Here is a 21,244-nt window from a genome sequence, read left to right on the forward strand (position 1 = left end):
TTGCTGAGGTGGAAGTCAGTAGATTGAAGATAATTGAAAAACGGATCAGATTAACTATTGGAGGATAATTATGGATTTGATAATTGGATATAATTGGCCTGCTACGCCAATAGAACCCTATTCAAATTCTGCAAGAATTATCTATTTAACTTGACGTAACTGCTCACAGTACACTGAATAATTAAATATCACTGTAAAGTGACTTTTAAAAAATGATACAACAATGCAAACAAGACATTGTATCTACTGAAATTAGTATGCCTGTGTCCCCAGTGTCAGACTTGAACTTTCATTTTCAAGGAACAAAGCAAATATTAAAATACATGAAAGGCTAATGCAGCACGATTTTAGCTGAGTTCATCATCATGGCAAGAAAGAGTGAATTTTACTTCACTGTAAAATGTGAAGTATTTTACTGTGAGATAAAGAGGGATTTGATTCTTACTATCTTTTGATGCCAGTTAGTGTTGACAAAATGCTGGCAGAGATATCACTTACTAGATATTTTCTGCTGCTTTGGGCTACTTGTCAAGTCAAATTGTAGAAGTCAGTGTAAACGACTTAAGATTTTAGTCCTAACAAAAAAATATGTGCAAAGGGAGGGATATTACTGCTGCTAATCAGTTTCCTATCTGTCCAGTGTAAAGGGAAAGAAGCATATTAGATCTGATTTAAGGACAAGGTCTGAAAGAATTTTCTCAAGCATCTCTACACTGTTTTTTACAGACATTCTCTGTCTTTGAATGCAAGAACAATTTTAACTCAGCCAGTTTAAGGGCAAGATGACTACAGCATAAGCTGGTGCTAAGGCATTGCATTCCTTTGTGTGGAGCAATCCTCCCGTAGCAGCCAGCACTCAAATACATTCTTTCACCATATCAGGGGCACAGAGTGCACGGAGTGCACTTCTAGTGGCTGCATGAGTCAATCGAGAAGTTAGTAAAGAAGGACTGAGGAGAAACACCAAGTAATCAGCATTTAGCCAGAAAAGCTGTGTGGTTTGAAGCAAAGGGCTGAATGTTGAATCCTGAAAGTCTCAAGGATTTTAAAACTGTCATTATATTTTGTATTTTGATGTGTTAGGAGTCAAGTTAGGGTCTCTTGTAATGCTTGAATGCTGGCATTCCAAACTGTTCCTTTGAACTTGTAGCTGTTTGATTAGCTGTGCTTAGAGCTTTGTGAGTGTAATTGGAAAGAATGTAAAGTACACAGAGGAAATACATTCTTACATTGAGTGTTTTCCTTAGAACAAAGAAAAACTACAAATTAATAACACTGATCAGTTATTATCAGAATGTGTACTTCCAGCTTATTTTATTAACAGCTAGATATTCTAGGATTTTAAGTTTGAAAAACTTATTTTATTTTAGTCCAGTTATCTTGTTCTTTCCCCATGATGTTTAACTTCAAAATAACATCAGACCAGTCTTTGATTCCTGGTATCTGTCTCCATTATCTAAACCACACTGACTCCTGCAGATACCCACAGGAACATCTTGGACTATGTATCTCTTCCTCCCACCTCCTAATTTGGTTTCTTTGGATTTGGTTCCAAATGGCGTGGTTGGTATCTGATTGGTACAACAGTTGTTAGAATAGAAGGAAAATGACCTTTCAAATACAGAATAAATACTCCTTGGCAATCTAAGGCATCTAAAAAGTCAAAGCTTTGGTGAAGCAGTAGTAAGGAGTATATCTACTGGTGGCAGGTACCCAGGTTAGTGCAAACTCTGAAGTACTATTGCTTTTCCAAATGCTGCACACTTTAGCACTTGAGCAGTTTTATAAACTCAGTGCTAATTTGCATCCAGCAAAAATCAGAACTATATACCTTTAAAATAAGATAAAGTAGCATAAGACGTAAGAAAAAATAAAATTTCTCATTAGATTGAAGTTCTCTACTCATTCCTTCCTACAAAACACAGTCCTGTCCTCTAGGTTTGTGCTTTTCCACACAATCTTTCATGGGTTGCAGAAAACTTGAAGAGTTCATTTAGGTCCCTAGGAAACGAAAATTAAAATAATTTGGAGAATTGGTTTTATATTAATTTCCTGATTTTCTCAGCAGTCTTCTATTCTCTGCTTTTACTGCAGGGTCCTCCTTGCTATGCCTCTCATTCATTCTTTTTCTTCTTTTCTTTTTAGCTGAACGTGGTGTACAAGACACAAATAGGACTGCTAGACTTGTATGCCTCCTTTTTTAACTTCTCAGGGAACCAATAATGCTAATGTTCAAAAAAGTATGCAAAGCAGGGATATCTTCCCCTGTTAATGAGTGCAATTGTTTTCACTTTGTCCTTTGGCAGAGGGACACAAGAAGGGAGAAGTAAACAGAACAGGTTCGAGTCTGATAATAATGCAGAAGCATATTTACATTCACTCAGGTATATAGATATAGTGCAGTGTGCCTCATGCTGAATCACATACCTGCATGGCCAGAAGTTAATCTTGGAGGTAGTTCCCATTTTCTAGTGCAAGTCCTAGATGCAGGGAAAAAACCTGACTGTACAACTTGCATAGTTTCTGCACAGAAGATGCCTTTGTGCTGATAAGGGTTAGGGTGTGTACTGGGTCTCAACTCAATCACAATTCCCTGTGCAAACAACACATTAGTTTTTGAAAGATATAGAAAAATCTGGAAAGATTTAGCTAGATATAGCTAGCTTTGCCCTTGTTTGTGAATAATCTGTAGCATCTGTGCTGATCTTCTCTTTATAAAATACAATGTTGTGCAATATTGCAAAACACTGAAGGGAGTTAAGAATGTACTGGTTAATTAGCAATCCCAAGAATAGTGAAAAAAATCTTTGGACCTGCTGGTGCAATCTTCAATAGTGTTCCTGTTTTCCTGCCTTTTTTGTTTCATGATCAGCCCTGATAAATTTTCCTGAAATGCTTAAAAAAAAAAAAAAAAAAAAGAAGCCTGTATTATCATCCAGATTACTCAGTTCTGATCTTATATATTACTTTATTTTGTTAATAACTTTATTGGAGCTTTAAGATCTTCCAAGTATTTCAATTAAACATGTAACCCGACTAGGCAAACAAAATAATTTTTCAGATGTTTCACAGGATGCTTTTCTCCCTCTCTCCTCCTATTCTGAAAAGCAGGCTTGACATAGGCACCTCTTGACAAACAGCAGAGGCTTGAGCTGAGATTGTATCACCTTGGAATTTTAAAATCTCAAGAGGAATTTGAACTTGAGGTGTTACCTTTTCAAACATAGTACTGCCAGGCAGAGACCGACATTCAGTGGAGGAGGTGGAGTTCCAGTTCAAGAGGCCAGAATTGGCTGAATTTCAGCTTCCAAATTCTTTTAATAAAGTATTTAAACTCTTACTGCACAATTCTGCTTAAATCCAGATTTTGCTATTCTTGTCTTGAGTCCAAAACTATGTCCCCAGAATCTGAAAGATTGTATCCAATTCTTCTGTTCTTCCGGCTTCAATATTTCTGAATACTTTATAGATTCTCATCCAAACTCCAAACTTGTTCAAAGTTTAGTTCAGTGTTTATTCTTTGTTATTTGTTTGAAAAGACCAAATGAATTATTGAGAAGTAATGTGGAGTGGTGTGCAAAATACATAACTAACAGTTTTGATTCTTAGCAAGGTTTTTGAATTCAGCATGCACTGAGAATTTCCTTTCATTGATTGTGTTAATTCCTAAGCCTTTTTACGATAAAGATCATGCTACTTTCATTTTCTGGGAAAGAAAGGGGGAAGCACTAAGAACTGGAACTCAAGACACTTTCAGAATATAAATACAGCCTGCTTTACCAATGAATTGACTAATGCATTGCTCTGTGGTTCACTTGAACCAGGAATCTGAGAAACAGAAAATCCTAGACTCACAAAGGCTTTTATGTGCTACTTGAAAGGAAGAATGGGGTCAGACACTTTTCTGGACAAAGCCTTGATGACAGGAGAAATTTAAAATCAAAAGAAACTAACAGAATTACGCAGGGAAACATATTTTCTTCCTGCCAGGAAAGAAACAGGCAAGTTTTGTTCTGCCTCTTTGGAAATTTTGCCAGCAGTCAGCAGTGAAGACTCCCATTTGAGAAAGGCAGGCAGGGGACCAGCTTTTATTAGTCTCTTTTGCTACCTCCCCCTTCACTGTCTCCTGTAACTTACATTCATAACTTGATCTAATTTAATTCTGAAGGAAAACTCTGTTTTTAAGAAGGAAAGTTGCAGCTAAAAATGCTCTTAAGGTTAACTGTCACTAGTTAGTGCCCATAACAGCTCTATATTTTGCCTTGATCACTTGGCAAATACGGCATGTTTTCCACATTTCCATAGTTGTCGCCCAGCAACTAATTCCCCTGTTAGTTGTGGGTTTAATTTCCTTCGCCCATCTATGTTCTCCATCTCCTTTCAGGTTTGTTCCACCAACCCTCCCAGTTCTATCTCTGCCTGTAGCAAAGGGGCAAGTAACAGGGACTGTTAAGTGCGATGGAGATATTGTTAATGTTAGGTTGTTTTTGTATCCTTACCTTCTTTTATCCTTCAGAAGAGTATTCCCAGTGAAATGTTTATTAAGCACTTGCTTTCAGAGACAGGGCTAATTATAATAGGAAAAAATATGCCTAATATGGATTTATTGCACATGTTTTTAAGCTCTTTTTTCCTGTATAGCTGATTCATCCCAGATAAGTGAACTGACCTGTAACAGCAATATGGCTGGAGTATGCAGAGAACTATACAGAAATTCTTTGACCCAGAAAATTACACAGGTAAATTACAAACATTTTCATCATAAATCCAGCTTCACAGTCTAAATATTTGTCTGTTCAGAGGCTTTGTTTTCTCTTAATGACATTTTTTAATTGCAAAAAAATATATTTGAACTGGATATACCAGAGACCTTCTCCAGCTTTTTAAGTATTTTTGTCATTAGTCTTGGAAGTATTCTGCAATGTGTAATGGCCTTTTTTCTGTTTTCTTTCAAGTATTTTTGATTTGAAGATGAGTGACCCAACCCTTTACTAATTTTGCTTCAACAGTGCTTCCAGAAGAAAGACAGCAAATAAAAGTCAGTTGCTTGTGTCTTTCTTCAGGTTCAGAGATTTTCCTTTACACTGCTGGCTGAATGCTAAAGCATTTACTACTGAGGCAGATCAAAAACTAACTTCCATTACTAAAGAAGCATTAATTCTCTCTAGATCTGAGAGAAGTTGTCAGAAGATTTTTCCAATTACAACCTAGATTTATAATTTGATGGTATGTAGTTCATAACAAGTCTGAACCTGTAGAACCTGGAACATTTAGATAATTTAGTCTTATTTAATTTGCATTTATTTGTAATCTTTGTGTGGTTGTGCAACTCTATTTAAAGGACACATACTCTAATCTTGTTTACACTGTGTGCATAGTAGTTTAAGCTTTATGGATTTAATTTGATGATAGAAAGGAGAGGAAAATCAGGTTCAAAGTGTATGAGATTTAGACGTGTAAGACCTCTGTGTGTCAGCAAGAGTATCTGCCTTGTTAGCAGGCTTAAAGCAGACATACATAGCATTTGTTTCCTTCTCAAGACCCATACCTCTGTGTCAAGGGATCATCAGCTAATGCTGTCTTCTGACAGCCATCTCAGTGGATATCACATCAATTCTGCTTTAAATTCGCCAACAAAACGTTTTTACTTATATCCACAGTTAAAACACTAGAGCCTGATCATTTCCAGATAGGAAATAGCTGCACCCCCAACTGCTAACCCTTGTGGGGTGGCAGGGTATGACCACACAGCACAGTGTGTATCTTGCAGACTTCCCAAGCCTCATGTTGTCTTATGTGTCTTTGTGACAGCATAAAAATACACAAACCTACCTGTGTATTTTCATGTTAATAATGCAGTGCATCCTTACTTATTACCAGTAAGGATGCACCGCTATAAGTGAAAAGGAAAGAAACTTTTGTTCTCATTTAATATGGGCTTAAATATGAGTCTGCATTTACTTTGGGATAGAATCTGAGCCAAGGACCAGCTCTTTTCTGTTCCCCAGGTGGGTACCTATATTAACATAGAATGCACTGAGAAAGTAGGTACCACTTTCAGCTTGACAGAGGAGCTTTGTGCAAAACATCCATTTCAAATGTTCTGATATTGATACTCTGAAATTCTACAGCACATATTTTAACATGTTTGAAGAACAAAATTATCTTGCTTTGTTCTTCTCAGACTCTAGCCAAAAACAGTAATCAGCACCAGAAACTGTGTGATAGGGTTTTGTTTTGAAACTGATATTTTTTGCTTTGCATTTGGTCTCTATTTGAGGCCAAGTGAACTTTTGTTTTTTGTGCCTTTTTTGGAGCTGCAGTGTTGCTTGATACACTTCCTCATGTGTGGCAGAAGGTGAAAAGTACTTGAGAGACAGAAGAAGGATTTCTGAAGAAGCAGATGTGACATCAGAAAAAGGGAAGCTTGGAAACTAGCTTTTCGGTATATTAAGACACTCTTTGTCATGCCTTAATGCAATGCTGGATCCTAATTTAAGCTGATTTATGCTATGCCTGTTACCATTCCCTCTTGTAATCAACATGCTCTCAGAAACAGTAGTGCACATGCAAACTGCCTATTACTAAGTTTTGATTATGAAATTTACAATTTTGATTTTGTGGTGTCACCACCTGCTTTTTACTGTACAAATGACTGTACAAGCAGTGAGACATGGAAGAAATGGGCCTCGTTTTATCACTTTGAAAATTAGTAAAAAAAGTGTATCTAGCTGATTCAGCTTGAACTATTTTATTTTTTGTTTTCTAGGAAGAGGAATAGAAGCAGACCATGAAATCATAGCAGATTTTTTTTATGTGTTGCATTTATGACAGTCTTTTAATTGTGGCGTAATTTTATTCCTTCCTTATTTTTACTTCTGTTACTACTAGTAGTCCTTGTTCTCTTTTCTTAAAAAGGCAGTTTTTAAAGACAAAAAAAGGGCAGCTCCCCATGAATAACATCTTGATTTTTATGGGTATTTCCAGACATAAAAATAAACTGATATAATTCAAAGGCATGAATTCCCAGGAATAAATCCAAAAGTGACATTGTCCACATGTGTGGTCAAAATGATTTAGCTGAAGACTGCCAAGACCAAACTAGTCATTCTCCTTTTAGTAGCCCTGTGAATACACAGCTAAGAGCTTCCCCTCCCTTGCTTGAATTTTGATTTGATAAATACAAAGACAATGCTTTTAGTGATATGGTTCATGTAATTGTATTTATCCCAGTGCTTTTGGTCTTGCACTCTTCTCCAGACTTTCTGACTTATGCTCAGTTAACAATGTTATTACAGGGCCTTCAAAACCTCGAAGCTGAGCTCATGACTGACTAGGTCTGTATCTACAGTACAAGGGATTCAGGGAAACCAGCCTTTTTTCAGAAGTTCTTTTGCTAAGAATTCTTGATTTTGAGACAAATTTTGTTTTTAAATCACTGAGCTAAGTCTATTAATTTATAAGAGCTTGAAAATCTTTATGTAATATGACTTGTAAAACTCAACCCATTAATTCAGCTATTATTATAGCATACAATTTTGAAGAATAAACTTCAAAAAGGAGACCAAAAATCCCAAAGGAGAACAGCTAATACCATCACTGGTAATTTTAACTAAGGAATGTGACCCCCTTATTAAAAAAATCATTAAACTAAGAAATGTGCAAGTAATTTCACAATATATCCTGCTCAAATAATTAATTCTTACGTGTTTTTAATATGATATGAAAACAACAGGGACACTTATTTGCATCTATAGCAAGCCTTTAAAGGAAGCAAGTCTTGTGTTAAAATGAGCTTTATGCTTTCCCTTGTTGAGCACTTGATCTTGTAGATTTTCTAGGAATCTTAAGGCATGACATGCAAACAGCAGAAGCCATGAAGAGAGCATCATGTGTGCACATGGAATGGTGGATCTGACCCAGCTGTTGCTGGCTGCCCTTTCTCAGCATTCCTAATGCTGTGGCATACTGTAGGACTGCAGATCACTGGTAAATTTTCTTAGCTCCAAATCTGCACTCCTTTTAACATTTTTCTTTTTTTTTTTACATGGTTGGGTTTTTTTGTATAGAATACCTGTCCCCTTATATCCACTAGTACTCTCCTCACCCTCAATTTACAGTTAAAATGTTAGGGCTCAGTCATGTCAGTACAAGTTTTCTTGCTTCACTGAGTAAAATGCCACAAATTTAAATTCAATAGTAATTTCACAATATTAGGAAACAGCTTCAGCCAATACTGCAGTTATAAGACTTTTGATTACTTCTGATAAATCTAAATGTTATCTAGGGTAATTTCCTTCCTGAGTGATAGTTGTAGTTCCAGTCTTGGCATAGTGATAAAATTGAAAACAAAAATTTTCATTACTCTAACAGAAATTGTGAATTTGTAGTAAGACACAGCCAATTGACCCATGTGATAAAAGTAGGCTGAAGCCCAAGGAACTCCTGATCACCTGAGATAAAATACTAAAGCAGTATGACAAAACAATGAGATTGTGTCTCACTACACAGCAAGACAAATAGATCAATAGGAAATGTTTCATCTTAGCAAGATAGAGAAATTGTATTTACTTAATATAATGTTGATTGGGATTCATAACTCCAGTGAGACACTTCTGGGTGTGTACTGTTGTAATGCACACATTCCATTGAAGAGATTAAAGCTCTTGACACTAATAAAGAAAGTGATCAAGGTAGCATTTATTGCTTAATGATGTGTGTCTGCTGCATCTGTTCAGAGGTACTACTGTGCCCTTCAGTAAAACTTGCAACAGACACTCTAGAGATAAGAATGGGTGGGTACAGGGAGCGAGTCTCTCTCCAGTCTTGCTTCATGACTCACAAAAGGACATGTTGCAAAGCAAAGTACGAGACTGAGGAACATTTTTTTTTTCCAGTGAACAAATAATTAAGTACTCCAGACAGGCTAAGGCTTGACAAATCCAAGTACTCCAGCTTCCCTCACCTTGGGGGACGGGATGAGAAGTAAGGGCTAGTTTCGGAGCCCCAAAAAGAGTATGCAAATGATGGTGTGGTGACAGTTGCTTGATAAAATGCAGCTAAGCCTCACCCTCAACACGAGACTGTATGTAAACTGTACAGTCTAGCCCAAAATGCCCGGCTGCAGTTTGCTAACTCATGTTCCTTTTAGATTTTATTTCCTGGTGGTTTGTTTGTCATGCAGCTCTCTCAGCATGTCTTTGCCTCTCTTTCTTCAGAATTATGTGTTCTGTTGCTTGCTTTGGCTATGGTCTCCATAGTCAGTGGTATGATTTTCTTGGTATTGTTATTTATTTTTTCTTGTATGTATTGCAATTGCTATAGCTGGTCATGTGAGTGCCCTTCCTCAGAATTATTTTTTCCACTGGGATACGGGTGGGAGCAGGACATGCAGCCATACTGTGACTTAAAAAGCCTAATTTTAATTGGTTTTCTTATACATAGTCAATAGCATTGTAACTCACATTAACAACAGCAGATACTATTTAGTTATCTTCCTTGTGGTATGTAAACATAAGCAGTCACACCTGCTTATACACCAAAAAATCAGGTAGCAAGTAAAAACATGGGGTTTTTTTAGAAAACCTCTCACCTCTCCTTGGAGTACCTGAGAGAGCCTGATAAAGATTGATAGAGTTAAAGACAAAAGCAATGAATATGATGACTGCTGAAGCAGTGGAATTGCAACTAAGGCTAGTAAAAAGGAGTTAAATGGAACGTGTCCTGAAATAGGCTTTCTGGCAGCAATTCAAAACTTGACTAGACTAATTGTAACAAGAAAGGACTTAATGTAATCCTGCTGTTGATTTGATTCCTAATGTTGCTTTTGTCTGCAGTACATGAATTAACTTATAGCTTCACATAGCCTAAATGTGATCATAGCCACTTAAGTTTACTAATGCTAACACTTTAAAGGCACATATTGGAAGTCTAACAAATGAGATTTTGTTATAACACCGCTTTTCCCTTGATTCATAATATCATTTTAATCCTATGTATACTTTCCCTAAAAGCTGTGCCAAAAGGCAGCAGTAAGTATACTTACTATAAGTGATGAATATGCTGTTATACAATGTTAGTATGTTGGGATGTATATCAAAGAAATGTTGGAACACAGAGCTGTGGGAATTTGAGATTATTCCAGATACCAAATCATGTAATCCTTCATAAAATGCTTAATTATTTGAGAAACATTTAGTTTGGGTTTGGGTTGGTTTGGGGTTTTTTTTCCTCACTATAGGACTCTTCTAAAGTGTGATTAATAATTATTTAATTCCTTTGAGAATCAGCCTAAGAGTACTGATAGTCACCTTGTACTCATTGGTTCCTGTACTCAAATTTGGTTTTAGCCTGAATAGCTTTTTATAAGCTTGTCCTTGTTTTGTCTGTGTGCATGTGGCGCAGACATCATAGTTTGAGAATTTCCATGTGTTACTTTTAAACAAGGTAAGCTCTTTGAGGTTTTGCTGTCAGCTGGAATCTCCAATCTGCTTGTCAAACTATTAGCTCCTTTTAGCACTTGTGGAACCTTCAGCTCTCCTGTCATTAATGTGGGTGACTTGCACAAAGCCACCAGTAATTCTCTGTTGGAAATAACTCTTCTCATACATCACAGCATCGTGTATAACTCACCCAGACTGGAACAGCTTGAGTGCCCTGGAGTCTGCTTGCCATTCTGGGATTAATGAATATCCTAGGGCTTTTTCATCACACAGTTGGTTTCCAATAAGGCCCTCTTTTAATGCCAAAAGACTGGGCATTTGGTGGGGCAGGATTAATGAAATGTTTGTTGTTAATTATGTTTATTTTTTTTTTTTTACAGGTGAAGTTTTTTACATTTTTTCTGTCTACTCTAAAACCTTATAAAATATTAAAGTAGTATTTAATGACCAGTACTTGTCAATTTATCATTTTATGGTAACATAAAATGACATAGACATAGTGAAACTATAGTGAACCCAATAGTCTTGCTAAAACTGTTAAAAAGAAGGGAGGTATATTACATTGCTTTGTCGTATCATTTTTTTATCTTGCTTACTATAGATTACCTGAACCCGAACAACATTTCTGAAGTTAAAAGCCAGTGTTTCTGACAAGGTAACTACAACATACAGAACATATAAAACTCTGTGATCCTTTTCAATCTGATTTGGGCATCTTCAATTGCTGTTGAAATACAGAAGTTACTTTGAATGAAGAATGAAGAATGAAAATGTGTTTAAAATGAAGTGGATCAGGATGGATATGGGTAACAATACTGAATGTACCACAGTCATGAAAACAAGAGAATATTCACATGGTTTGTCTTTATACTTTTAACTTTAAACATTGAGATTAGGACTTTCAGTTTCATCTCAGCCCCTTGTCAGTCAGTGGAGATAGAACACACCTATGCTCTGAATGGCCCTCCAGGGTAGCCCAACTTAATTTTAATGGTTATACAGGAAAGATGAAAGAGAGAAGCCTCATAATTTAGGCTAAAGTTGAATGCTAATCAGTCTAAATACACACATCTGTTCATTCCACTGGTTGGTACAGTAATATTGACTTTGTAACGTAAGGCAGACTGACCAGGAGTGAGTTATGACTGCTATTCTTTGTGTGCAAATACACAAACTTGGCTTTGTGTAAGGCGTGTAGAAAAGAGTGTGGTAAGAATTCAGAAGTTTGGTCTGAAGTTTTCAATGTCAAAATTCAAATACATATGTCTTTATGAAATAGCTGAATTGTAGCCAAGAAGGAACTTATTTAGGTAAAATACAAAAAGATACTAACACTATATTGCTAGAACTGCATTTGTCTTAGAGAAATATTTATTGTTTCTCTCTTAGGTATTCTGGGGAATATCCATAGAAATCACCTGGAGAGCAGACAGAACATAACATGAAAGCATTTGAAACTAAAGTGTCTAGATTTTTAGTCATAGAATTTGCAGTTTGCAATCTGCCATCATTGTGAAAATTACATCACTTCAGAAGTGAGGGAAAGAGAACAACTGCAAGACAGGAAGTTTGCATGGAAAACAGCTCTTGCTTTGCTTGTGATGACGTGACAGAGTGAGTGTGGTCTTTTTGCAGGGAAATTGGTTTAACTCGGAAGTTCTTCATTTCATGCAGTGAGGAACACATGCTAGAAGATTTCTTGACTAATGCTGTCAAAAGATTATAGTAACTGCTATGAAAAGCATTGTGGAAATACTGAAATTGTCAAGCATCTTAGGTAGACTTGCTGCAAGATGCAGTCTGCTATAAGAACACTTGTTATAGACAGAATACTCTACTGTAAGTGGTGAATACTATACTGTAACTGGTATGCTTCATTGTCCAATGAGAAGGAGAGACACAAGATAAAGTTTCACTGACTCCTCAGTCTTGGAATTTATTAAGAAAGAGGGGTGGTACTAAAAAGTGAAGTGAAAGAGAAATGGGGCTGTGGATATGACTACATGTGTTGAGTGGACTGGAGTTAAGCATGGCAGGTCACATGGAGCTACTGTCTAATGAGCACAGTGAGCTTAGAGTAGAGGAAACAAAACCAGGGGATTTAGCAACTGCACAAAAATCTCCTCAGCTACTGAACTTGTGACCCTGCAGCTTACACTGGACAACATTATTTTAGTGACTTAATGTGGCAAATACAGAAAGCTGTTCAAATATTTAAATTAAAAATGTCAAGATATCTTTTTTGAAACTCTACTGATACTGGAAGGAGGAGGCTTGTTGAGAGAGGTTAGCATGCTTGTTATACTGACCAATTTTTCCTCCAATTAAAAAATCAGAGGCCTTAGAAGTTCTTTTCTAAACAAATAGGTATACCAACTTTATGATTTTTCTATTTGAAAATAGTAATATTGCTGAAGGATCCTCAGATTCCTTTCTTTAGAATTAGAAACTAGATTCTTACATGAAGTGTAAATGATGAAACTGCATACCTTAAATGAAGGCAATGATGATCCTACCTGTGAGCCCTGAGACTGCTTCCTCTGGGGTTAGCTTTCCAAGACCAAACTGAAGAGAATAATTTGCTTTCATGTAGTGGTCACTCCTGAAAATGATGTCATAGGGATGGCCAGGTCAGTGAGGTCACATCTCCAAACAGAAGAAGTGTCAGTTTGACACATGGCTTTCTAAATGGGGAAAATTGCACAATTTCTTCAGAAATGTGCAAACACATCTTCATTTAAATACTTTCTTGAAGTATTCTGTCACGTACAAGCAAAGTATGCAAAGATATTTCAGGATTTTGAAATTTCAATTTTTTTTTTTATTTTCCCAATTTCAAAACATCACCAGAGTCAAAAAATGACATAAAAGCTAAATTCACAGTGGTTATTTCCCCATATCATTATCATCTTGATCCTCAGATGAAATAAATTCATGGTAGTTCCATTGTATTTTGCAGTTATAGAACTTCATGTGAGCTGAAAATTTAATTCAATATTTTAAATTTAAAATGTCTCTAGAATTTTAAAATGGGTATATAGTTGTGTAGTCCTTTGAAGTTCTTGCTATTAAAGTTGGCCATTATTTCTCTTTAGACCTTCCAACTGTCTCAAACACTTGTAATTACTGCTGCTAATACGTAAGGTATTATGTATTAACATAATGCATAATATAAACATATAAGTGTGAAAAACGAGGTTTGCTTTCTCGGTAAATTTTAAGAGATAGGTTTAATTAAAAAAAATTAAGACAATTATGAGATAGAAAAAAGCAAAGTAGGGCTAGCTGGGTGACTTGGCATTTAGCCAAGTCTACCCTTTTCTATCTCAGAGACATTCTTTAAATACCCTTTCTATTGCATCAGGCTGTTGCATATTCATATTCTTCCATAAACTATTTTCCATAGTTTTCCACTGTTTTGCATGGCCCCTCCTTGGGTCCACCTTTTCAGAGCATTTGTTTCTTGGCTGTGTCTTCATTATCACCTCCAGCTTGGGCCTTGGTCCATACTTTCTTCAGATGGGAGATGCTGATAGTTGGTGTATCAGTAGCAGTGTCTTCTTTACATGCTCACTGGATGTTATCCTGACCAAACAGACAGTTTAAGCATAATTATATCAACTACTACCACTATGCCTAATTTTCTTTACTAATAGCAGAAATAATTACCACAATGTTATTGATCATATAGCACACATCTTGTGAAAAGCCAACTTTATAATATACATTTATAACATCAGGAAAAATACTAAAAAATGTTTAAATCAAAACACTGAGAATTTTAGTAAAAGACATAGGTCTCTTTATCTATGAGTGAACAGATGGATATTAAATGGAGCAGTTAAAAACTAATTGTGTTAATCACTTGTAGCCTTCCACTACTTTGATCTGTTCCATAAATGTTCTAGATTAAGGGATGTGTGATGTACAAACACTGTGTAGTAAGTATTTTGTTTAGTTTGGCTCAAAGCCCAGTCTGACATGACATACAAATTCTGTGCAGATATTTATGATATTTTCTTTAGTGGATAGTTTGGGCAGAAATCCAAACTGGGTCAGTAAAAAGCCAGTGCCAGCCAAGCTTGGTTTTGGTTTTCCTCGTTTTTCTGTAATTTGTGTTGAGGTTATCATCTCTCTGTGAAGCTTAGAAAGGCTCTTTTGGGCTGCAAGAATTCCCCTGGCCCAGGCACTCAGAGCTTTGAGGAACTAGAACAGAATGCTGTAAACAAAAGAGCACTAAACCCAGTTGCCCTGTTCTGTTTTCCGTCCCTGGGTCTTTCACTGGGCTGAGCAGCTGTTGACATGTGGTGCCTGAGGACAGGAGGCCTCTGAAAGGGAGCAGGAGAGCCCACTGAGGGCTTTTGAGGAGGCACCAGAGGGACCCCAGGGTCTGCCCTGTGCCTCCTGTTCTGCTGGAGTTGTATGACGCCTCTCTGAGCTGGTTACACTGTATATTGCATGCAGAGCCATTTTTAATATAATCCCAAGGTTTAATGCTGCTGGAAGAGTTCCTTTCTTCCCTCAGTGTCTCACATGCTGTTAGTGGTGGAAGGAGCCAGAGGAGGAAGTGCAGCAGAGCTGAGCCAAGAATGGGGCACCAAGGAGTGAAGTGCTACAGGGGCCATATGTGGGGAGAGGATAAGACTGAGCAGGTGGATGGTCCTGTACTGAGGTCTGGAGAGGAGGAAGAGGGTGAGTAAAATGCTGGGAGGCAGCAGGTAGAGGTGGGAAACCCTATTCAGTCACAAGACCACAGCCGACTCAACAGTTACACTGTTCACTGTGTGTCTAACGCAACATCTGAACCTCCTTCTCCTGGAGAAGCTCTGTAAACCTTTGTCACTCCTGTGACAACCCCTAGCATGCCCCAAAGACCCCATTTACTGCACCAAGACTGTTCAGACTTGGCTAGCACCTCACCAAGTCATTCTTGGAGTCTTCTTTTCAGCCACTGCAAAGCTGAGTGTCGCTTTTCACCCCTGAGGCTGTAAGAGTAATTTTGACCTAGCTTTGTTCTAAAGTTTTGAACTTTCCCGATATGCCATGTTTCTTTAGTTTCTATAACATCACTGCTACAACTACACCAAGAAGCAAGGTTAGAGTTAACTCACACATCTCTAGCTGTTTGCTGGCTTTGTCTTGTTGGTAAGAACCTAGACTGTGAATCATTGTCACCTGCAAGGGTGTTCTTGTGGCACAGAGTAAATAGATTCGTAAGAGATGCTTTCATTTGCAGATGTTAGAATCAGATCAATTCTACAGTAAAACTGCAGCTCCAGAATTACTTCAGCCAAGTTAATTTAGTTTTGCCACAGCCCTATTTACTTAGATATTTTGACATAAACATTTGGTGTAACAATTTTGACAGATAAACTGCCAGAAAACTGATAATATAAAATAGTAATTATCTACTAGCTTAGCTCCTAGAGTTGACTCACCATAGATCAGAGCACAGTACCACCATACACTTAAAACATTTAAGTACTGCACTAGAGGCACAATTAATGCTAGTGATTACAAGAGAAATAATTGTAGTCCTTCCTTGCAGCCAAAGAGTAAAAGGAAAAAGAACAAAGCATTATGTTTTGTAATACCTTCAGTCTCTTTCCTGGCTAGACAGATGAACTGATTTGAGTCATAGAATCAGAAAAATTATGATCTCTTCCAATTGTTTTACTTTCTCTAATTACTCAATTATCCCAATTGTTTTTAGTCACTATCCAGTGTGACTTTTAGAAACAATGAGCAATAAATGGAGAGTTTAACTGTTTCTTTTTAGTGTAATAACAAAAATAATTAGTATAATACCAGAAAAAAATTTGAATAGAAAACTATGCCTTCCTTTGATAATAATTTTAATTGATAATAACTTAGTTCTACCTGTTCACTTGTTGATGTGAAGAACAAGAAGCAACTGCTGCTAGCCTAAAAGAAACTGCTTGCAGAAGAGATTACTCTTTTAAGTCACAGACACAATTATGATGCCAGATAGTGCTTGAAAATTAAAGCAGATAATCTAGAGATCAGTAATAAGATGCAGTTTTTAAACAGCCACTGCAAAGTGGAACATTAAATATTACTATGGGATTTGTAATGCTTGAGATTATTCACAATGGCAAAATATCTTTATGAGGCAGATGCTATTACTCAGACAGTTCCTTAAGCTGCAAGTTTAAAACCTCTAGGACTGGTCCGGGCTGCTTCCTTCGCAGAAATGGCTTTAGTGACACCTCTGATGTCAGTTAATCTCAGATAAATGAAAAAAAAAATCTGATCATGCATTTTTGCATCTTCTCTATGCACCTTATGAAACCTGTGTCATTTGGGCAAAGGTGCCATATACAAACAACAAGACTTCACAGTTTATGGGCAAATCACTCAAAATGTTGTAGAAAGGCAGACTGTAAAAACATCTCGTGTAGTTGCAAGCTTCATGACAAATACTGAGACCTTGGAAATATTATTTAGTAGTTAGACTATTTTAATCAGGAAGACTAAGTGTGAAAGGCTTAGTCCTGAGCTAATATGGCTCAACAAGTTAGTGAATTAGAGTTGTAATGCCCTATGGCATCCCAGCTCTCTCCTGTGGTAAAGCCCAGAGGGCTATAGGCTTTATCAGTATATCTTTTTCCTCATAGTTTCACTCTTTAAACAGAAGTTAAAGTTTTCAATCTTGGGCAGCCTGAATCCCACTAACCAAGAGGATGGACAAGTCATTGGAAATCCTTTCTTTGCACCATCCTTAAGGGAGAGCTTAAGGCCTGATAAGGTTTTGTTGCCTTCTTTCTTCTCATTTTCCCCCTACACTCTGGGAAACGTCCCAGTGCATGTTTCTGTGCCTGCTCCTAGGTGGGTACAGTTTATTCCTTTTGCATAACTGCTTCTGTGGAACACTCCTTGACCTCTGATGGGTTTAGTTTACCCATACAGATGAGCTCACATCCGTTCATTTTTCAAGGGATTATACAGTCCAGCTGCATTTGAAGTTGTTTGCTGTATCAGGTTCCTGTACTGATGACTGATGTATGTATTAACATAGTAAATGGCACTTCTCTTGGCATGATCAAGTTTCTTGTCCTTGGCCAAATTAAATCTTCGTGTAACTCCACTGTTGAAAATCTCTGGAGGGAATGTATTGTGATACATTCTTTGCAATGAATTCTGTTGCAATGAATGTAATGTGATACATTCTGTATGTTCTGTTCACAATGAACAAGATCTTCCAATGACTTAATTTCTGCTGAAAATATTTATTAATTGTTATTTGTGCTATTACATCTCTCCTAAGGTCAAGAGTGCTTCATTAGAGTAAGCAGAAATAGATGGAATTAATTTTTTCTTTCTGTAGTCTGTGCATTGACAAGATGGAAAAAAAGACAAAAGAACCAACTAAAACAAAACCCCCAAACTATCAATTTTTGTATTCCTGTGATCAGATTGGCTGTGCAAGGGCAACAAGGCTCAGAGCTGACACAATGTTAGGAGGAGACCAAATCTGGGTGTTAACAGTCCAGCTGATGAAGTCTTCTATTACTGATGACAAAGGCTTTTAAACTGAAATACAATTTGCTTCTCTTTTCTTCAACAGTGATCAAGATCTAAAAGAAAGCTGTAGTAAAGGAGCCAAAGTTACTTCACTGTAAAAATTAAATCAGATAAATATATACTGATTTCAAAATCCTTATAAAATGCATTTGCATTTTTCTGATTAAATAAATTAGTTCACATCTTGTGCTATTAGAAAGAATATAAGCTGAAAACTCTCTTGTCCTCATATGTGAATTCATGGAGATTTTTGACACTGCTTTCCTGTAATACATCGCTTCAATGATCACTGTGTAGAGATACTTCCTTTTCATTCTGCTGTGAGCTTGTCTTTTAGTGCCAGAATTTCCATTTATCATTTCCTTCTTTTATCATTGCATCACAAAATGAATGGCAAGAGCCTGAGTGCACAAAAAAAGGTCTGGAATTTATTATTAATACTAAAAACAATTTCTTCATGTTTGTGAATTTAGCAATGCAATGGAATTTTCTTGACTATTGTTACATATGCATCAGCCCAGAATTCCTGGGGTACTGGTTCATTAAGGGAAGGACAAGATGGCTGTTCTTCAGGTGATTGACAAATCCACTTTTACAGTCTGTGGTCTTATCTTTTCAGTAAGCTACAGAACATCGTCATGGGTATAGAAAACAGGAAAACACAATATTGAGCTGTGCCAATCAGAAATGTGAGGAGGACCTGAGGCCCTTCCATGCCACATCTGCCTTTTCCTTTAAGATGGGTTGTACATCATTAGAATTGTATATCATTAACTATACAAATAACAAACCAGAAAAATGTAAATCTGTAATAATAGAAAATACCATTCTGCTGTGTTTTGCTTCTGCACAGTCCATATCTGCCCAACTATAGTTGGGCTTTTTGGTCATAGGACTACTCTAGAAATTGTCTGTAAAACCACTGTAGATATCTGGTCTGCACAACCAACTGAACAGATCCACTCCTACCTCTCATTATTAAAGCTGCCTTCTATCCACCATGGGTCATACTTGCACTGGAGCTGCTCCCTGCAGCAGATGAATCCCCTTCTCACGGGAGTCTCCTGGTCTGCACAGTTTCTCACTTACTGTCTCCCTCTCACTGCCCCAGGCAGTACCCAGCAGCTTTTCCACTATGAGAGTGCCCAGTTGCTGTCAGGATGGAGTGCTCCCCTTTCCCAGGCAAACAGGCAGCTGTTCTTCATCTGGTCACAGGACTTGTTTAACAGAATGGTTGATATGCCTCTCCTTAAGTGAACCTAAAATTAGGATGTTATTGCCCTGGAACCACTGGGAACTTTTTGGCATTGAATGCAGTTCATAGGCATGGGCAGCAGATAGCCCAGTGTTAAGGGGAAAGATCTGATTTTGTATGCACCTGTTTCTAGGCATGGCTGGAATGGGAATAATGGAGCCTTCTTTGTAAAAACATTATGGGATGAAGAGGAGTCTGGGACCTATACAACTGTCTTCCAAACTATGGCATTACTATAAACTAGCCTGGCAAAACCCCTGAACAGAACAGTGGGGAGCAATGACTAACACCTCTGCCTATAAAGAAAGGGATTGGAAATTAGTCAACCTGAAAGGTTAGAAGCTGCTGGCTCTTGTTATATGAGCTTCCATAAAATAACATTATATCAGAGGACTTACTGGGCAACTTGGATATTTCCTTGTATCTGGGGAAACGAGCAAGCAGCTGAGAAGAAAAGCACATCTGAACAAACAGAGGATTGTACAGTTGGATCCTTTAACACAAAGATCCCAACTGTAGCTTTAAGTTACATGCCCCTTCTGTGAAGGTCAGCTTTGATGCTGATGGGAAGTGACTGATCAAAAGTAGAACTGGTATAGAGGATATAATTTGGATCAACAGCAAGGAAATAAATAAAGTCAGGAGATGTTAAGACTGATCCCACAGGGTCATTTAGGCTCACTGGCATCCTCATCCTCAGTGACTTTTTGTCTCAGATGCTACAATAATCTTCTCATTGTCTTGTTTACTGAAACAAATTGAATTGTTGATGAAGATACAGTTTTCCTTTTTAATTTAGCATTTAAAATTTCAGGATTAAAATGCTTTAAAGCTGACAGTAGAGGACGAGAAGTGTCCTGGCAACATAAAAAACATGCTGGCAATGGCAAAGTGCTGAACTGTTAAAACTGTCACAGATATGGGTGTTTGTTTTTTGTTTTTTGTTTTTTTTCATGTTAAGGTGCTGCCACATGAAGAGTAATTTCCTGCTTTTCAAATTCCTAGTCAGGACTGTTTCATTTACTAGAGGGTGTGTCTGCTAGCTCTTTTCTGGAAATGATAGTTGTGTGCAACTACTATATTGGTGGGGTTTTTTTGATGAAAGTTTGCTAGGCTTGTTCTTAACAAGGACATTGAAGGCAACTGAAAAATAGGTGTGAGGTCTTTGGACTGCATCACTAAATCTGAAAGTATTTGAAATACAAGTTTTTCTGGTAGATACAATCAGGCCATTCTAGAACCAGCCTTGTAAAGATTCCTATTAAGAGAGAAGGGAAGCAGGTTAAAAAAAGAGTGGGACAAATCAAGGACTATTGGGGGAAGACAGAGGTGGCTCATGAATTCTTAGGAGTAAGGATGAAATTCTACTAAGAGGGGAAGTACTCAAAAGAGGAGACAGTAAAGGAGAAGAAACACTGAATGGAATGGACAAGAGAGACTGGAGGGCAGAGGGAATGATCCTAGAACCCAGAGACTAGAGGAGAGAAGATGAGCAGGAGTCCAGCTGAAAAGCCCTAATCAGCAAAGGACAAGAGTACTCAGAGTGTAAATGTGAAAATTGGTAAGCATTGAAGGGGATTTGTGAACTCTGGCATATTTCTGTGTTCCACATAATCTATACCCAAGTCCAAAAAACAAGGCCACCATTGTCCTGCTGCATCTTATGTTCCTATATATTGCTGTGAAGTGTCTGCTTCCTCCACACTGTCTTATATATAGCCTCTTTATAGCTGAGGCATCTTTTTACAGCTGGTATGAAGACACCATGCTGAGATCTTGGTGTTCACTAGGATAATTAGGCATTTTGAAAAAAAAAAAAGTAGAAATTATATAGAGAGGGATAGTGTATGATGAGATGAACCTATGTATGTGTCTGGTATAGATAAAGATATTTTTAGCTGCCCACCAGTTATTTACAATGAGATGATCTTTCCTATTTCTCCCCATGGAGTGAATGAAGCAGCTCTTCAGAAGAACTGAGAACTATACTTATATAGAAGTA

General features: G+C 37.3%; 1 protein-coding gene across 2 annotated transcripts in view; it reads left to right on the forward strand.

Annotated features, from left to right (window-relative positions):
* SLC44A3 (solute carrier family 44 member 3) overlaps positions 1-21,244 on the forward strand; it is a 94,982-nt gene that overhangs the window by 5,046 nt on the left and 68,692 nt on the right. The window contains exon 2 of one of the 2 annotated variants that reach the window (XM_083867873.1): positions 11,044-11,097. The exons of the other annotated variant lie outside the window; for it this stretch is intronic. The gene's annotated coding sequence lies outside the window, so the exon portion shown is untranslated. The remainder of the gene's footprint in view (positions 1-11,043; positions 11,098-21,244) is intronic. 2 annotated transcript variants of the gene reach the window in all.

Source organism: Zosterops lateralis, assembly GCF_965231275.1.
Source record: "Zosterops lateralis genome assembly, chromosome: 9".
NCBI lineage: Eukaryota > Metazoa > Chordata > Aves > Passeriformes > Zosteropidae > Zosterops > Zosterops lateralis.